Genomic DNA, 7,640 nt, shown 5'->3' on the forward strand with positions numbered 1-7,640 from the left:
GCACTGACTGCGGTACCAGTCCCTGTGCTGAAGTCTGTGGGAGCTAATCAAGGCCAGTTCATGATGGGTTAGCTGCCCACCCTGCCTACATGTGCCGAGTTAATCCTGAATCTTCCAACTTTTTTAATAAACAGTCACCTCACTTGCTGTGCCATCTTTGCTCAAAAGTCAAAACCCATAAGGCAGTTTTCCCTTCAGAAACCTGAAGCAGTTTGGGCTGCTTTTACTCTTATGATGAAGGTTACCACTTCCACAGAAGTGTTGGGCAATTTTCAGCAGCTGTAACATGTCAACCTCTAAGAGATGCTAGCAGGCAGCTGAAGGTCAGAAATACTTTAACAACATCGGTGATGTTTCAATAAAAATATGGTCTCAGCTTGCCATTTCTCTAGTGCTAACGTTCTTGAAACTTTCCTTTTCATAACCGCTACGCATTTCTGTCCCTGTGCTGGAGTTGTGGGAGTGGTGAATTTACTGATAAAACTTTTTGGGAGTGTGCGCTGTGAGCCAGCTCAGTGAAATGATGTGTGTTAATGGAAGCAACCTCATTCATTGCACGGCCTCCCTGTAGACTTGCATTGACACAGCAGAGGGATGTGCCAACAGATAAGTGTAATGCTGTAGCACACCCTAAGCATGCATCAAAAGCCTTCATATTCAACAGAAAAACATTCCTCTGTTCCTTTGTCCATTATGTGATTACTTTTGAATGACACATCCAATCAACGCTGGAATGTTTTCTGAAAGTTTGGAATTGAAGAACAACGCCCTATTTTGGTGAAAATCAGTAAACTAGAAGAAGAGTAGGGGAGACACGTAGTGTTCCTGGCAGCTGCTTGGCAGACCTAGCAGCTCTGAACAGCTCTGTAATTTTCCTGGCAGTTATTAGCATTTCATTATAACTACCTCCATCTCAGTTCCAGTTCCAGTATGTTGACGCCCTGAATAATTTATTTCCTACAGAAGAGAAAAGCACAAAAAAACCTGGGATCATGCAGGAATTGGTCTTTGACACAAAGGAAATGGGTGGCATGAAACGAAAGCAGCCGGAGAGTGTTCCAAGAGGTCCCTGAAGAACAAAGACATGAGAGCTTGGGACACAGGGAATTTGCAGGTAATAGGTGGAGAAATTAACTTGGGCCCACTGAAGCAACAAAGGCATAGCTGCTGGAAATGTCAGCGTAGTGCAGCTGCCTGAACTAGCCCGATTTATTCAGTATTTCAGCAACCCGGTGAGACACACAGGTCAGGTACAACCTAAAAATGCATATTTAGTGACACACGCATCTTCATTCATATAGTGGATGGCTTGAGTAATTCTGAATCCATTAAAAATTGATATATTTAAAACTAGAGAGAGGGGAAGTGTGCACAAGATTGTGTAACATTTGGCCAGAAGTGTGAAGATAACAGGACTTCAGGGCAGTCCTCCAGAAACGTGTCTGTCTGCACAGGACTCTATCTTGATAAAAGAGACTGTAGGAATGCTTCTAGCTTCAGTGTTGCTGCTGATATGTACATGTATGATTTGCCATTTTCTGCAACAGAGGCAGAGTAAATGAAACACGGAAGGGAAGAGCAGAGTTCATAAGAAATGAGGAAAGGTGAGGAAACACAGAGTATGAATAAGTGACTATCCCACTACCAGAAGGTGCAGTGAAGGGGAAAAACAAGGAAATTAGACTTTTAAATAGCTTTAAAACAATAAAATGAAACAAGAATCAACCATGCAGCCAAATTAGTCCAATTCTACCTGTTTTGTTCACAAATTTAAAGCAGCCTTTTCTTCTGAGCACAGTTTTGCAAAGCCTCCTGCTATGACATTGGTGTTTGACAGCTGTTATGCTTCTAATAGCACAAGAGGTAGACGAGGTAGTCTCCCACCTCGGGTACATCAGGCAGCCAGGAGCAGTAGTGTCAGCAGAGGTTTTTTAAAGTAGATTCGCCCAGGCTGTCTGTAGTAATCGAAGGTTGCTGACAAGGAGGGCTGGGAGACAACCTGTGAGGATCTATGTTTTTACATAAGGAAAAAAAAACTTTCCAGTCCTCTATACTTTCTCTGTATCCCTTAGCTAATGTTGGATACTTTAATGGGGTTAACTTGATGGGCTGTCTGTGTCTGTCCTGGCGGACAGTCCTGCCTCTCCTGCTTCAATGCCTTCAAGACAGCATCATGGATGCGAGCAGTTGGTCTCAGAAGCCGTCAGTCTACCCATGTGTGAGAAGAAGTCTACTATTTTGTGATTATATCCCCCGTAGACAACAGGAGATTGACAGCATGAGAGAGTTGCTGACCGTAAGCTGTGAAAGAAAGAAAAATTATTTGGGCTTCTTCCTCCTCTCCTGTTCCGGGTGCTAACACATGGACTGGTTAATTTGTAATGTTTCCTGGTGGTTTCTTTTTGTGCTTTTGCTGCTATGATATTAAATTTTGTCCTGTTTCACCGGGAATTTGCTGAGCTCATTGCTATACTGACTAAAGTTACATACCTTCTAATATTTTTCAGGCTTTTAAAAATTACACCAACAAAAGCAAGCAATATAAATCAAATCTGTTTCTCTGTTAGAGTTACCCTGCTTACTCGTACTGGCACATATCCAATTATTACACCATATGTAGCCATTAAAAAGTGGGAAACAAATCATTGCCCCACTGTTTATGTTGCTCTGAAATTATTTTCAAATTCACCAAAATGCACACAGATTTGGCATTTGGGAAAAAAAATAACTTTTATTAAATTTGCACATACAATTTCATCATGATCTGAATGTTAGGTATATTCCAGATTGAAAGGTGCAGAAAATTATCTATTGTAAGCTTAATTTGCTCTTCTATTCCCTAAATTTTGCCTGAAAATTATACATAAAAAGACATTCAGGTATAGACTTAAGGTAAGTGGTTTTGGTTTTGGTTTTGGTTTTGTTTGTTTGTTTTTTTGTTTGTTTGTTTGTTTGTTTGTTTTTGTTTTGTTTTGTTTTGTTTTTTTCCCAAGAATTAAGGTTGATTACTGAATTATGGGATTTTTAAAATGAAAAATCAAAGCTCAAAAAGGAAAAAGCTGTTTTTAAAATAAATTTAGAATTTGTAGCTATGATATGAGCGTGAGTCTGTTGAGATGGTGAAATTCAAACTAAGTAAAACTAGAAAGTGTTCATTTAGTGTACTAAATTCACAAGGTTCTGGAAAAAAAAGTAGTTTCTGGTATATAATCCCAGCTCACTGCTGCCTCATCTGGCTTTTTAGAAGATCACATATCCCAATACACTCTTAATATGTTAAAATTCCTTTACAGATGAGGGGGAGAAGGCTCAGCATGCTGGGGAGTGAGACACGTTTACAGAGTAAACAGAGAGTTTACAGAGAGTGCTAACCTGTCTCAAGGTTTTTGCTGGCTTCCTCAATTTTCCCTGTTATTGAGTGCTCACTGTGTCTTAAATGGGGAAACATCTCACAAATTAGGAGACATTTCTTCTCAGAAAGAGCAGTCAGGCATTGGGACGGGTTGCCCAGGGAGGTGGTGGAGTCACCATCCCTGGAGGTGTTCAAGGAAGGGTTGGACATGGTGCTTGGGGACATGGTTCAGTGGGTGACATTGGTGGTAGGGGGATGGTTGGACCAGGTGGTCTTGGGGGTCTTTTCCAACCTTAATGATTCTGTGGTTCTGTGGTTCTAAAGTCTCTCTTCAAAAGGGTGTGCAATGGTCTAACAACCAACTTAACCAGCATGAGCATTGCTGGTGTGCAAAGGGTCTGGTGTGGACAGCTTGGCTACGCTCAGGTGTAAGGATTTAACTACGGTAACTGGAGTTTTAAAAAATAGACTGAGTGCATAAATTCTTTTTACATACATTCAGGTTGCTTTTGGAACTGCTAGCCCTCCGATATAGAGGCTATATTGTTTCTGCAGAGCACTGAACTTCTATTCACATACCAGAGTGAAGGAAAGATATGATAGGGAACCTGAACTGAAGACAGCGGGAGCATACAAGCAATGCAGTTTTGGTCTTCTGGGAGTGTAATTTCCAGGTAAATCCTAGGAGACATGCATGCACATCCAGATCAGGAGGGTTAAATCTTTAAAGTCTTTTGCAAGGTTTTGTTGGATCGGTAACAAAGGAGAACAATTACCTGTGTTTCAGTAGTGCAGTTTTAGGGTATATAAAGCAACCTGACCCGTTTAGAAACGCTTAAAGAGTTCGTGTGTCCTTTGGGTCTAAAGAGATATCTTTGAATTCTACACCTAATTATGGAACACATCAAAAAAAGCCAACCAAGAAGATATTATTCTTGGTTCCAATACATGAAATGTGTATTTGACAATGGTAAATGTATCTGTGAAGAAACATGTAATTTATTGCTGCCTCCAGGCACGAGGAGATTTATGCACTAAATGTTTCACACAGGTTTTTGCTTGACTATTGCTGTACTGTTCATGCAAAACACATGTACTTGTAATGACAACTTCTAGCATACGTTCTGTTGGAATAGCCCTGCTTTTCAAGAGTTAAATGACCACTGTTCTCTGTTATTAATGGATTTATATTTCAATCTCTACAGATATAGAACTACAAATACTACAGATATAGAAATTTGTATTTGTTTATTTACACATACAAATAATTAGAAATAAATACAAAATGCATAAATACAAATACCATCCTACTACTGCATTTTTCCTTTAAAAACCTTAAGTATTATCAAAAGATAAAAAGTAAATGGCAGCTTTATTTTGTGTCACCAGGTGGTTCTTTAGAGGATGAAGATAGAAATGGCAAAGCTCAGGAATGTGTTTGGTTTGAATTATGCTAAAATCCAGTTGTTTCATTATTTATTGGCAAAATCAGTGTCTCAATGAAGCTGTGGCACTCTGTGATGCCCTTTGTCCTGCAGCTGAAGCCAGGAGCATTTCTGCAGAGCTATGTCTGTTCCAAAGTTTCTTCTTTATGTAAATGAAGACATGCTTAGGCTTCATTTGAATATTTTAGAGCTGATATTAATGAATATCAGACAGGTTGAACAGCTACGAAAACTGCAAAACCCATAAAATGCGTGTCGGCTCCAAAAATCCAGCTTTGGCATCTTATTGGCTGCCACAGCTCTGTGTGAAGAAAATGTTTGTTGTTTCAGCAGCGATCTCCTGTGCTTCCAGGACTTTATAGGTGAGTAAACGCGGGTTCTAACACTGAAATCTGGCTATATACATTGAAATCAGGTTACAGAAGAGACCAAGGACTAAAGGGAACATATAAAGCTCTACCCCTGAAAAGCAACATGTAAAGTCTGGGGAAAATACCTGCACACGGGATTAGGAGGAAGATTAGGAGGAAGTGTATGATAGCCTGAAAATATGGACAAGTGACCACGCTGACACAAGAAAGGAGACTGCACCAATGCTTAAGGCAGGAAGCCTAATGCTTTGATTGAATTTTAAACTGAGGTGAAGACAGAGCAGGTGAATACAGCAAAGAAGTAGAGGAGACATGGAAAATGTGATACATGACCTATTTCTCATTTTGAAGTTTTGACACATTTGTTTTGATAAGTTTTGAGACGCTATGGATTTGTTATTGCTTTAAACCAAGTGCTTCTCACTATCTAGGCTGCTGTTATCAATTATTTGCTTTTCTGATTTATTTCTTTTAATTCACATTGTTTTCTGTTCATGTTTTGGGTTCAACATTACTAACATTAATTTGGTATGAAATGGAAGTTGGAGAAAGTGGAAACGTTTCCATTTAGTGTGAAGCACACTGAGTAGGCAACATTGCACAGAGTGTTTTCTACTCCAAGGACCTGCTATTTTTGGTCCATAATTTACTTAACCTATTCTCTGGCAACTGGTATTGACTTCCAGTGTGTCGTATCCAACATGCATTGACGTGATGCACAAGAAATTCAGAGTATGCTCATTATATCATCCTGTCACAATGCATTGAACAGCTCATTATGTACAGGTAAACATCATTCAGTAGCCCAAAGATGAATAATTATAACATAAAATTTACACTTTCCTGAGTTTTAGTACAAATCAGTGCTCTTAGTTCCACTTGAATTACATGCTATCCAGTATTTTTCCATATGATCTAAAACATGGAGGGATGTAAAGAAGGATGGGAAGACTTATCTCAGCCTATTAATAGTAGCTAGAGTTTGTGAGAGTGCTTTATAGAATATGCTAATATTTGTAGCATGATTTAAGTGAGAGGTGATCGTAATGTTTTATGAGTTATTGCAGAAAATCTTATTAGATAATTTATTACCACTCTTTGCTGAGTTTTGCTCCATAATGGAAATTCTTAAGATCTATGTGAGAAATATGTAAGAAAATATGACTAACACACTCCAGTAGTAATTTACATTTGTGACACAGACTGCAGAAATAATGTTTGCTGATATCAGGACACTGGGTTTCTGATAGTATGTTCAAGCTTTATTTTTTTTTTATTTTTACATATTTCAATAAATATGAGTCTATGAGATGGAAAGAACTGACTGTCAAAAATGAATTCTTAACTTTTGTTTCAAAGACTTGACACAACACAAATTACAAGGATTACAATAATGGATCTTATAGCCTTACAACCAGATGTCTCTTCATCAACTTTATTGTGTTTTCAGGCAAACACCTGCCATTTCTAGAAATGCATAGTCCTGAAATGGTGTGCTTCTCCCAGCAGAACACAGCTGCTGATGCAACTCATCCCGATTTTAATTCTGGTCACAAATTACCTGGAAAAATTAAGTAGTCTTAGGCTATTTTCTCTTCATACCCGTGCTTTCTCTTACGTTTAACACAGTTTCTTCTCCAACAAGAACAAATGTCTGTGAAAAGGGGAAAAATAATTGTATTTCATAGAAGAGTATATTTGCTTCTTTCAAACATACAAATATGGTACTGAGAAAGGATGAAAGTTTTAGAGAAGATGAACAAAACCATCACCAAGGTAATCTAAACTTTCTTCGTGGAAGACTTCTGAAAGTGGGGCAGCTCCTTTTAGCAAAGCTAAAGTTCATGTTCTCACCTTGTGTCTCAGGTACTGCAGCATGCTTTTCTACAGCACTTGACAATTGCAAATCTACACCATGTCTCTTCTCTGTCACATATCAGCTTCCTCTTTGTATCCAGCCATTAAATTTTCTGTTTATCATGGTCAAAACAAAGGATTTAATTCCTAGTGCCTTGCACTGCTTTCAATAACAATACCCTTACTCTCCCTCTTTTACTCCTGCAGCAGATCCATATTCAGTTCTGCTCTGTCATTGATGCTCATCACCTTCCACAGGTTGTTTTTCCCACTTTTTGTGTTTTTTCCTAAGCAGTCTCTCGTGCATTGAGACAATATGTTTTAAACATCTATGAAGACCCTCGCTATACTTTGTCTTCTCCCTCTGTCACCAGGATGTCTACCAAAATGACAACAGCTAGGAGCAAGTGAACTGATACTCTCCCTGTCTGGTAGATCACTGTCATAAGATTATGTCCTTGGGCTCCCCATCCATCCATCCATCAGTCACATCTCCAAGTTATCTGTTAACTTAGGATGTAATTAGGTGCAATATTTCTTCCCATGGCAAAGCTGATGTACAGAACACATCCCAACTGTTACATCTTGGGGAAATGTAGACAGATGACACCTCTA

Source organism: Anas platyrhynchos, chromosome 2 (assembly GCF_047663525.1).
Source record: "Anas platyrhynchos isolate ZD024472 breed Pekin duck chromosome 2, IASCAAS_PekinDuck_T2T, whole genome shotgun sequence".
Classification (NCBI taxonomy): Eukaryota; Metazoa; Chordata; class Aves; order Anseriformes; family Anatidae; genus Anas; species Anas platyrhynchos.